This window comes from Myotis yumanensis, unplaced genomic scaffold, assembly GCF_028538775.1.
Source record: "Myotis yumanensis isolate MYYU_CA2020_CCGP unplaced genomic scaffold, mMyoYum1.0.hap1 SCAF_1, whole genome shotgun sequence".
Taxonomy (NCBI): domain Eukaryota; kingdom Metazoa; phylum Chordata; class Mammalia; order Chiroptera; family Vespertilionidae; genus Myotis; species Myotis yumanensis.
In genome coordinates this window covers 113,131,064-113,143,805 of record NW_027223752.1, presented here as the reverse complement: position 1 = coordinate 113,143,805, position 12,742 = coordinate 113,131,064, and positions in this window count along the sequence as shown.

Here is a 12,742-nt window from a genome sequence, read left to right as displayed (position 1 = left end):
GCCCTGCCAGATATATAGATATATTTAGGGGGCAAGAGCCTGGAAAGTCAGGCTGGAGAGGCTACTTTTTTGCCTGACACTATTTTGCCTGACGGCCTTTGAAGGGGAAAGAGGAGGAGCAGATACCATCCCACCCCTGCCCCCTGCCCTGGCACACACACAGCTACGAGTCTGAACCCAGAAGTTATGGGAAAGGGAAGGCAAAGCCTTCCTGGGAGACTCATATTCCACATAGTCCAGTGGTCCCTGTCAGCTTCAGACCCAGTGGGTTTGTGGAGTCAGCATGTCCTGTCACCTCAAGCTCTTTAGGGAGCTAATGCTCAGCTCACCTTTCAGCATGGGTCTAAGTTATTGGGGGAAAGGCAAGATATTGAATCCTGAGAGTTCAGCCTGCTTTCCAGGAGACCAACACCAGAGGCAGCCTGTAGGCCCATCTATACTAATAAAAGAGTAATATGCTAATTAGAATGGAAGACCTTCTGGAGACCTTCCGGACATCCTTCTGGACAAAGCTGGGGGCTTGGCCAGCCTGCAAACCACCCCCAAATGGCCCTCAGTCCCTCACCGGGGCCAGCCACGCCCCCCAGTGGGGACCCCCACCCCTATGGGGGTGTGACCAGCCTGCAAAATGTCCTCAGCCCCTCGCCCAGGCTGGCACCACCCCCAGTGGGGACCCCCACCCCGATGGGGGCATGGCGGCCTGAAAACCACCCCAGGCCCCTTGCCCAGGCTGGCCCCTCCACCCAAGAGGACTCCCACCCTGATCTGGGACCCCCTTCAGGGCAGACCAGCCAGCCTCCACCTGTCCACCAGGCCTGTATCTATACTAACAAAAGTGTAATATGCTAATTAGACCAGATGTCCTTCCAGACAAAGCCATGGTGGCGGGGCCAAGGCAGAGGCAGGGGTGATTAGGCTGGCAGGGGAGAGCAGTTAGGGGGCTCAGGCTGACAGGCAGATGAGCGGTTAGGAGCCAGCAGTCCCAGATTGTGAGAGGGATGTCCAACTGCCGGTTTAGGCCTGATCAGTCGGACATCCCCCGAGGGGTCCTGTATTAGAGAGGGTGCAGGCCGGGCTGAGGGACACCCCCCTCCCATGCATGAATTTCATGCACCGTGCCTCTAGTTTTCCCATGAAACAGCTTGCCTTCAAAGAAAAGGTAATAAGGCTGGGATCCTACAGTGGACAAGCAAGTAGACCCAGCTAAGGATGGCACCCAGCAAAGTGAGTAGTAAAGGGAGCAGCAAGCACCAGCATGCCCCCAGGTTTATCTCCTCAAAAGCAAGACTCTGAGACTCAGAGAAGGGAAATAGCCTGCCTAGTGCTACACAGCAGAGTCTTTGGAGTCAGGCAGAACTTGGTTCAAATCCCATCTCAGTGTGGCACCTGTTTGGTGTGTAATAATGACCATTGCTATCAGCATGCCATTATTATGGACAAGCAAGGACTGTATGGGGGACACAGTAGATGATCCTAAAGAGCTGGAATGGGGTTAGGGTAGAAACCAAACCAGGCCATGCCCTCTGTTTTGCCACTAAAGGCCTTGAGGCTGAGGGGAAGATGGGAGCTGACTAGGCCATCACTCCTGTCTGCCCAGGACAGAAAGATGGTCATACCCTGGTGCCCTGGAGAACAAAGCCATAACCTGTGTGCATTTGGAGGGTTGGAGGTCTGGGTAGCAAGGGAAAAAGGGTGAGGAGCAGTGCAGGCCCTTCAATGATATTAGGAGTCCAGGGGAACTTGAGCCTTTTATGGTCAGAAATCAGTGCTCGTGGGTTACAAGGAGCAGGACAGCACAGACCAGCTACAGTTAAGTGATTTATTGGGGCCCCCATGGAAGCTGGTTCTATGATCTGACTTCCTGATTCCCCAGTTTGGTGTCCTCTGATGACATGACAGCTAGCTGAAAGTCACTCCCAGCTCCCATTTCAAAAGCCCAGCTCCAGCCTCCTTCACAGTTGGGCTTGTAAATCTCTGATTTCTTCATTCCTATTCTTCAGAAGGAAAACAAATCTGATTGGCCAACTGTCAGTCAATGGATATTGGTTGTCTCAAAGACAGTTGCTCATTCCCTTGTTCAATCAGCTGAGGCCAAGGAGCTAGACCTTATCCAAGCCAAGTTTGGGTGAAGATGGGGCAGAAAGAACAAAGAAACTATAACAGTTATCTAGTGCTGCATGACAACCACCCCAAAATTTAGTGGTTTAAAACAACAAAGATCATTTATTTGTTCTCAGTTTTACAATCTGAGCAGGGCTTGGTAAGGACAGCTCATTTCTGCTCTGCATGGTGTTGATCAGAAAGACTTGACTGGGGCTGAAAGATCCAACGTGGCTTCTGGCCATGTCTGTCACCTCAGCTGGGGAGGCTGGAAGGGCTGGAGGCCAGCTGGCTTCTCTGTCCACATGGTCTCTCCAGCAGGCTCCCTGGACTTCTCTGTGGTGGCTCAGCACTCCAAGATAGCACAATAGAAGCTGCCATGTCTCGAGAAGCCTAGGCCAGGAAGTTGCACAGCTTCACATTCACTACATTCTATTGGTCAAGGCAAGTCATAGTCGCCTCCCTAGATTCAAGAGGAAGAAGACAGACCAGCTCCTAGGGAGAGGAGCTACAAAGTCACATGGGTAAAAGGGCATGCAGGATGTGAGGGCCATTGCAGCCACCCTCCACAGGGACTCCTATGGTGCCAGGTACTTTCAGGAGCCACTCATTGGTGCATGGGCCTCCATAGTTTACCCAGGAGTAGGGGACATAAAAAGTGACAGTGCTTGGCCTAAGGATGGATCTACAGCTGGCAAGTAAAGAGCCAGGACTTGACCCCAAGTTTGCTGCCCCTGGTGCAGTGTCCTTTCGAGCAGAAGCAGGAGGTGGTGATCGTGGTGGGGGGTAGGGGTAACATAGCAAAAATAGTAATAGCTATTGCCTTTCAAGAGCTGTGCTAGGCATGAAGCCAGACACTTTACCTATGTTTTCTTACTCAATCCTACTTCAAGGAGGTTCTCCTATGCTCCATTTCGGAAAGAAGTGACTGTCTGGCATTCACCACCAGGTTGTGATGAAGTCAGGATTCATACTCAGGACAACAGTATTTCATGGTAGAAAAGCCCCAGATTGGTCCCCTTACTCTAAGCTACTGCAGACTCAGATTTCCCATCTGTAAAGTGGGCACAGTCCATCACCTCCTGTAGCCTCCTTACTTTGAGAGATGGAATGAGCTGGTTGTGGAGGGTGTGCTGTGGCAGGAGTGGCTAAGCTCTTGAGTCAGGGTAGGTCAGGGTCATGATCAAGGCTTTTATGAGTCAATTCCCTGCCCCTAGTTCCCAATCCACCTGGCATCTCTGTGGGGCCCTAGGATTGGAGTGATACACAAGGCCGAGCTGCTTGTTGTGAGGACCTGGCAATCTGGCCCTGGTGCCTGCTGAGCAACTGGGAACTACTGGGCAGGGATCTGAGAACAGTGGCTACATAGTGTGGCCCTAGTTGTGACTGCCTGAGGAAAATGATTGCTCAGCTTGTAAAGGGATTTACAGCTTCCCCATAAACCTATTATGGCTCAACCTATACCCTCAGCCCAGGCCCTGTGACTGCCGGTATCTGCAAAGGCTAGGCTGGGGTCTTTGGAGGATGTGGTGACTGAGGGATGCCTCAAGGTCTCAACCCCAGCCCCACTCCTTTTCCAATTCCTTCACACCCCAGCCTTCATGCTAACCTATGCCCTGGACATGACCCTAGTGGCGACCAGGGCCTGGCACTCCTGGTACTTCCCACCAGCTCCACCCCCATATTCCTACTTCCTGTCTGGGCTGAGACACACTGACATAAATCCTGGGGATGGAATGGCAGATTGTTCAGAGGAATAGAAGGAGAACAAGTTGAGGAAAGAGAAAGCGAGCAAGAGAAAAGACCAGTGTGCCCTCCCCTTGATCTACCCCTCTCAGTTCCCAGTGTTCATAGCATAATGGTCTCTGTTTCAGTGGTGAAGAACACGGCCTCAGAGAGGCTGTGCAAGGTTGCACAGCTGAGTTGCAGCACCTTGGAAAGCACAGAATGGTTAATATATGCCCCATTTTATAGATGGGGAAACTGGGATTCAAAGAGGGGAAGTGGCAGGTCCGAGGTCACAAAATGAGTGAGTCAGTGGTAGCCCCAGCTTTGCCTCAGCTAAACTGGGGGGTAGCAACAGGGAGGCGACCACTGTGAGGTTCAGAAAACCTTTCCAGCCCAAAGGAGGGGCCTACTGGAGGCCCTGACTTTGCTCTCTCATTAGCAGACACTTACATAGATCATTTAAAAATATGGCATCATAAAGAGGAGAGACACAGGCACAGTAAAGCCTGCCAGCCTCAGAGCCTCTTTCAGGACATTCCAAGAGCACAGAACAGACCTGGGTGGGAAGGGGTTATAGGAGCTCCTTGGCAATATCCAGAGCTGGGATTGGGTGAAGCTTTCCAAGTATCTGTGTTTGCTGGGCTCTGTTCAGCATCCCAGTCCCAGAAGCTGAGGACACTTCATTGTGTGACCCTGTACCAGTCCCTGAATATTTCTGGGCTGACCCTTCCCAAGGGCTTGAGAGAAGGCTATACCAACTGGATCTCTCAGCTTCAGAGTTCACTCAGACCTCACTGGTGTCTTCTGTCTCACTTCCCTGCCTGCACACTGCTGCTAAAGTGAAGCAGAGTTACGACCTCTCCAGCAGATGAGATTTACTACCTGCCCTGTGCCTGGGCCCATAAATGCCCTCCACCATGTTTGGCACTGACTGTGCAGTCACCTGGCACAGAGGTCCAACTATCTTCCCTCAGCCCTGACCCCCTCAGACCACCTTTTGCCTATTCCCCTCAACTTTCTTCAAGTGCTGCTCAGTCTAAAGCCAGGATAGCCAAAGCTCCTAGAGACCCATCCAGCAGAGCAGCACCCCCCACAACACACACACGCACACACACACACACATATTGGAGTTCCCCTTTCTGGAGTCTCCCCATGTCTTCCCCAGGGAACCTGGCAATATTTTACCATTTGGGATGAGCCCTGCCCCTCTGCTTTACTTTTCCTCTCTGTACAGCTGGGGTAGGACCACATTGGCTCCAAGAGCTCAGCTAGGCAAGATGGTCCATGAAGAATGGAACAAGAACCACTGCCCTGTGGTGAGTCTGGAGTATGGTGTGACACAAGAGGACCAGTGGAAAGCCCTGCAGCCGGAGGCTCAGAGCAGGACTGCCTGACATGGGCTAGCACCTGGATGGCCAGGAGCCAAGAGAACAGCTGTTCCCTTTCCCCTGCAGGGCAACTGGAAGGGACAGGGACACAGAGGCAGCAGGGGCTGCTGAAAGTGTGGGGTGAATGGGAGAATTGTTCTGTGGTGTGGCAAAGAGCTGGAGAGGCCAGGTTCCCAGGTCCCAGCTAGGCTCTCCAGCTGGCCTCCAGCCTACCTCCAGGAAAAAGAGTTTTCCAAACACACGGTAGGAAGGGGAGCATGGTGTGTGGATGTACACGACGGAACAACACCAGATAAACACCCCATAGCTGTGGAGCCTAGTGTACCACAGGCAGTTGGAGGCTAAGGGAAGGTTACCATTCATGAAGAGAGAGGAGATCAAAGGCAGGTACCAGCTTTTCAAGGGTCCTCAGCCCTTAGCTCCAGTTCCCCTGGCTTAGGGTAAGGAAAATCTACTTTGAATTCCTGCCCTTGAAATCTCCCCTGTGCCAGGGACAGAATTCCCCCTCTTTTTGGCTCTCAGTGCTCCTGTGGCAGGGGGGTGGTGGGGGGGAAAGACTAATGTACATGTGGGGAACTGGGGAAGATGAGTCAGGTGTTCTGTAGAGCACCACCCAGGCAATGCGGAGCTATGGTGAGCACCCGAGCATAAGAGGGACACATCTCAGACTCTAAGAAGGAAATACTTGAGGTGTAGGAGCAGAGGAGGCAAAGGCTGAGTATGCACATCTCTCTGCTTACACACACACACCTACTCCAGTGGACACACTCCATGTGCACATGAAAGAGCTCACATTTGTGCAGTCTCACACATGCTCCCCCCTACATGCAACAATTCATGTCATACACAAAACTTTTCATGTACCCATGTATGCAAACACCATCAGTGTATACCCAGCTGTTCATATTGGTACACTATGCTCTCACCCATGCAAGTACACTAAAGCACAGACCCGAAGAACAGCCCCCCACCCCTCCCCACCCTCCACAGCACACAGAGATAAGGACACTCTCACCCTGCAAACAAGTTCCCGCCATATGTCCTCCCAGAGGTCCATGCCCCACTCCCATCCTGAAGCCTCCTTCCTGGGTTTACAGCATGACTAGGCTGGCCCTATGCGCAGTGCTCACTCACCCTGCACACACACGTGAGCCCGCGTGCACACATGAACACGCTGACAACAGCCCCCAGCCTTGCTCCCACCCAGGCTAGCCAATGAGAGTATGCCTCCCAGTGATATCTCCTAGGAGACTAGGGGATCTACCAGGCTATGGGCTGGGAGAGGCTGAGGAGGGCAGTGGCCATGAAGACCTTCCTTCCCTCCCCGCCCCCCACACACACTTGTGCCTTCCCCCTTCCCCCACCTTGCCCTTCCTTAGTCTTTACAGGGTTAGAAAGCAGAGCTAGACTGAGGACAGGAGTGGTAAGTGTGCCCCAGAGGTGATAGGTAAGCATCCCAACCAAAGATGCCTTGTATGGCCTACCCCACATGTCTGTGAGAGAACCTGGCTCAATCCTTTCTCCAGAGGATTCTGAAGAGCTTGCATTGGTCTCCTTTCTTTTCCTCAAATGGAGGATTCTTCCCCTCGAGGCCTCTCCACATGTTCTTCCCTCTTCTGTGAATGCCCCCTACCATTCACACTCATACACACGTGCTTAATTATTTTCTTCTGGCAACCTTCAGCTCATGGTATAGGTCACTCCTCCAAATAGTCCTTTCCTCATTACCACTGCCCCTTCCCTCACCCCCATTCTGAATCAATCCCCTGGTTTAGGGCCTGCCAACAATGGGACTACTACGAAAGACCATACCATACCTTAAGTGTTTAAATCACAATGAAACAAAAAGCACGCCAACAGGTGAGGCTGGTCAAAGGGACTAAGGGAAGAAGTTTAAGAGCATGGGCTCTGGAACCAGATGTCTGGGGTCTAAATTCTGACTCTGCTGTGTGACTTTGGGTAAGTTTCCAATGTCATGTGTGAGGGTTAAATTAGATCATGCCTGCAAAGCACTTTGAACAGTGTCTGGTATGGAGCAAGTAACCAATAAATGTTTGCTTCTACTATTATTATTCTTATGGACTCTCCATTATATGCATATAATGCCACCTTCCTCATATAATGCCCCAACCTTCACTCAGAACAATGATTGGGCCCTGGACCAGGCAACTCACAGGTAGTGAGCAATGGAGGATTTGTCCCTAAGACACAGCCAGCCCCATTCCAATACCAGGTACCCTATACAAGAGGTAGACTTGTTCCAGCGGTGTAGAAATTAAGTGTCTATGGTGATAACCAATTGTAATGGTCTTATTCTATTGAATGGACAGCTATCTATCTCTCTTTTTAATAACTTAAAAGCAAGCATGATTTCTAACAGGTCATGTAGTGAGGCTCTGTAGGCCTTTCTAATTCTCTGGCTTATGGCCCACCTATTGCCCACTCTGGGTGGGGCCTATGATTCTTAGCCTTGGAGACAGCCACCATCATTCATTTCAACTGCTTCTGCTATAAGGGGAAGTTGTTCCCTGCCAGACAGAGGGATCTCAGCAACAGGAAGGGACTTTGCTCAGGGTCTTCTTGCTACTCTCATCCATACTCAAATAGTGGTTATACATTTCTCTAGGATCACTTATGCCTACAGCCATTCTGAAATCTCACTTTTGCTTTGTCTTTTGGGTCAGAGTCTAGCCAAGTTCAGCTGTTACTCTCTGGTGCTGGCCAATCAGCTTCCCCTCCTTGGGTTTCACTGTCCCCATCTACAAAATGGAGTAATGGTTCTTGCTCTGGAGCACTCCCTCCCTTCCTGGTTCCCTCCTGCTCACATATTCACTGAGCACCTACTTTCAGCAGGCACTGGGCCAGGCATCAGGGATTACAAGAAACAAGACTAGTAAAAGTACCTACTCTCTCAGAGTTTAGAATCTGGTGAGGGAGACAGACTCCAAGCTGCCAATCACTCAAATAATACACATTTAAAATTGTGATCAGAGAGGTAAGTAGCAGGTGTTTTGAGAACTTGAAGGAATGGGTAGAGTGGGCTCTGTGGTTCACAGAGCATTCTGTACCTTATAAAAAGCAGTGATGGTGAGGAGACTAACCACAGTTCTCCACAAAGGTCAGAGTGGAGCTGTCTTCAGAGGGACAGCCGCCCTCCTCTCATGCCCTCTCCCCATTTTGGGGGCAAAGCAAGCAGCAGTCCCCACCCCTTCATCGAAGTAGGACCTCCACGCTGCCCTGATCTTCATTATTGACTTCCCGGGAGATCCACTGAGGGGATTTGACACACCCTGGTTTTTGTCTCTGCTCCACACTAATTGGCCAGGTGCCCTAGGGCACAGCTGCACATCTCTGTAAAACCCTGACATGCAGTCTAACTTTCTAGGTTTATGAGGAAGCTTGGACACAGTGCCATAGAAAGCACCTGGCTTGTGGGATGTGCCCTGTAAGTACCAGGTGCTATTCCTCACTGGGCCCTCCAGGGCAGATCAATGGAGGCTACAGGAGTGTGGGGCTCTTAGGCTGGGATAAGGTGTAGCTTTTAGTGTTGTCTGTATCCAAAATGATTTGAAGGCCAGGAACTGAGAAGCAAAATAGTGGGTGGGGGGCAACTTTGGGGGCTTACAGCATAGTTCAGTATTTAGTTAAACAGTAATCTTACTTCCCCATTCTAACTGACTTGGGCGGAGCTGCAAAGCTCACCCAAGGGGCCTGCCACAAGAAGATATATATATCAAAACCTCCCCACATTGGCAGTTCAGGCTTTGGATCAGAGTCCCCTGGACTAGCAGCGCTGTGTAATAAAGGTAACTTTCCTGACTTCTCTGGGTGCTGGCTGTCGTTCTCTTGGGTCGTTTGCCACAACATGTTTGGTTCCCTGACCATTAAGCGTCAGCTGCACTGGCTTTTGGGGCCACCAATGAGGAAAGCGGACTTCCCGGCACCCGTTCCTGGCTCTGAGACCCTGGGAGGGCACCACCCGCACATTCACCGGTTCCTGGATTCCTTGGGGCCAAAGAGACTGCTGCGACTCTGCATTCCCGCAGACTCACTGAGGCAGGAAACACCTTTCTGGACCCATGGTTACATCTGACTGGTAAGTGTTCCCTGGGGAACAGTCTGAGTTTCAGGCCTGTCTTTCAGGACAGAAGAGGCTGGCTAATTACCACCTAGGCCAGTGATGGCGAACTTTTTGAGCTCGGTGTGCCAGCATTTTGAAAAACCCTAACTTAACTCTGGTGCCGTGTCACATATAGAATTTTTTTGATATTTGCAACCATGGTAAAACCAAGACTTATATTTTTGATATTATATTATATATTTAAATGCCATTTAACAAAAAAAAATCAACCAAAAAAAATGAGTTCGCGTGCCATAGGTTCGCCATCACTGACCTAGGCAAATATTTGCCTAAGGGACTTTCTGTGGGTGGAAGTCAAAACTCAGACTGGGATAAGAGTCCAAGTTCAGGCCTACCTTTAGGGGCAGAAGAGGAGCAACTCCTAGGCAGTATTTACTGCCTCCGTTCAGGGAAGTAAAAACTTGGACTGACTGGTGTATGAATGAGAGTGTGAATGGTGACTCTCATATGGCTAAAGGTGGTGTTATCACCTGGGGAACTGAGGCAACCCAGTCCCTCCTTGCGGTGACGATCCAGGTCGGGGATTTATATGGATTCTCCAAAGCTAAGAGACAACTTCATCTTCTCCAGGAGAGTGGCCAGACAGAGTGTTTCTGTTGAAATTGTATGTCTTTTTGTTGTTCGTTTAATTTGTTTGAAGATGGGGCAAGTCTAGCTTTGGGAAACCCAGTTATGTGTAGTAAGGCTGAACACATGACAGAGACTGCAGGAAAGTCCCAGCAGCTGCCAGAATGCTTGTTCTTGGGGACTCTCCCTGTCAGCGTTTCAGCCATGAGAAAGTCTAGTTTATGCTAGTGAGATTTCTGTCTGTATGTATTTTACAGACTTCAGTTTACTCTTCCCTGGTTTATAAATATAGGCCTATACATAATTTTCCAATGTCTTTGATAACTTAAAGGCTTTGGAGCATTGCTGGGTTAAATGATACTGAAGCATTAATTAATCTGAGTGTACCTTCTCTGGAGAATCTAGAGGATGAAGTTAAACCTGTTAATAAATAAGTCTTGTATTTATTTAAAATCTCTCCTCAAATATAAATGTATTGCTAATCTGAGGAATGTTAATTACTTACATGTCACCTAAAAATTAAGGTTATTAATTCTAACTAGAAGGAAATTGTGGCTTTGGTGCAATAGAGAAAGCATAGGCATAAAAGTGCATTTTGAAGAAGAAATAAGGTAGTTTTTAAAGCTGGTTATTTCTGAAAGTTATAAGAATGTGTTTAATACACTTTGATATATAATCTTTTTGTAAAATCAAGTTTGACAATCCTTCAAGGGTTTAAATTTTAAGAAACTTTTCTCTTGACCTAGAATTGACTTTAGATCATCCCAATAGGCTCTAAAATGCCTCAAATGTTTATTTTCTCTTTCATGAAAGAAAATTTTATACTGAAGGTACATAGGGGCCTTTGTCAAATACAGTTATAATCAATAGTTATTAGTTATAATATATAGAATATTGGGTTTTTCAGAAAGAATTTGCAGGGGATTATAGTGTGAAACTAGTTCCTTAGAAGTTAAGAAAATTCTGTGAATTAGAATGGCCAGCCTATGGTGTGGGTTGGCCCTCAGAGGGAACCCTAGATGTCCCAACTGTCAGGACCCTCTTTGAGGTCATCACGGGTGACCATGGCCATCCTGATCAGTTTTCTTACATAGCTCAATGGCTAGAAATAGCTTGGGACAGGCCTCCTTGGATCCGACTCTGTGTGTGTAAGAAGGGACAGAGTAAGGTTTTAGTGGCAGGAGAACAGAAGCAGGTCCCTCAGAAGGAAGCTCAGCCCCCTGTTCTATAAGAATCTCCCTCCCCCCGAGGAAGTGTCACCAGTTTTACCACCTCCATATGGGCCTCAAGTGGCACCCAGTGCTCCTTTGCCTGGTCAGGGAAGCTTAGATACACCACCTCCTTCTGTCTCCCCCCAACTGGACTCTCCAGAGCCAGTTGGACGACGTTTGTGCTCAGCTGATCAGGGACCCAGGCCACCCCCAGCTTTCCAGATGCCTCTGAGAAACTCAGGGTCCCCCAGTTTTGGGAGAAGGTGGGACCCTACAAGAGGGGGATCAGTCTTTTACTTCCAGTATTTCACTACGACTGATCTCTTAAATTAGAAGCATCACACTACCGCTTATTCTGAAAAATCTCAGGCCATGGTTGACCTCCTGGAGTCAATTTTTCAGACCCATAAGCCCATCTGGGTCGATTGCAAGCAACCCTGATCGCTGTGGCTGTCATAGAAACTAACTCCCAGAACCCTCAGGCAGGAAAGAAAGGGAGACAGCAAGGAACCAAGTCAGAAAAAAGAAGGATGGATCTTAAACAGGACCAGTGTGCCTGTAAAGGATTAGGACACTGGAAGAATGAATGTCTGAGCTGCCAGAATAGGCAGGCAAGGCCATCCAAACCACTCAGCCACTATCAGCCAGAGCCCCTGAGGCAGAACTCATCAGATTAGTGGCAGCTGACTCTGACTAGGACAGACCGGGTTGCTTCTAACTGGGGCCCCATGAGCCCATGGTCAAAATGAAAATTGGGGGCCAGACTGTGAACTTAATGGTTGATACAGGGGCAGAGCACTCAGTAGTTACTCAGAAAGTATCTCCCCTCTCAGAACGGGAGGTCACCATTATCAGAGCTACCAGGAACCACAGCTGCAGACCATTCTGCTGCCCCCGCCGATGTGCGCTAGGTGGCCACCAGGTGGTTCATATATTCCTGTATTTGTCAGAATGCCCAGTCCCTCTAGTCCAGGGGTGGGCAAACTTTTTGACTCGAGAGCCACAATGGGTTCTTAACCTGGACCGGAGGGCCGGAACAAAAGCATGGATGGAGTGTTTGTGTGAACTAATATAAATTCAAAGTAAACATCATTACATAAAAGGGTATGGTCTTTTTTTTTTTTTTTAGTTTTATTCATTTCAAATGGGCCGGATCCGGCCGGCGGGCCGTAGATGGCTGCTCTAGTCTAATGGGCAGAGCCATTAAAGCCTGAATTAGAGAAGGAATTCCCACTTGTCTGAGCAGACAGCCTTTTTCTGGGAAAACCCAACCACAAGGGCTAAGGAACAGTTCATTTGGACCAGACTGCTACAAGGATTCAAGAACCCCCTGACTCTTTTAGTGGAGCACTAGCATCAGATTTGTCCAAATTTCCAGGAAAGGACTAGGGCTGTGTTCTACTCCAATATGTAGACGATCTCCTACTGGCTAGTTCCACACGAACTCAGTGTTGGGAAGGAACACGAGGTCTTCTAAAACTCTTAATTGAAACAGGTTACCGGGTGTCCAAAAGGAAGGTTCAAATCTGTCAGAAGAAGTCAAATACTTAGGTTTCTGAATCACCCGAGGGAAATGAAGACTGGGCACTGAAAGGAAGCTGCTTTAT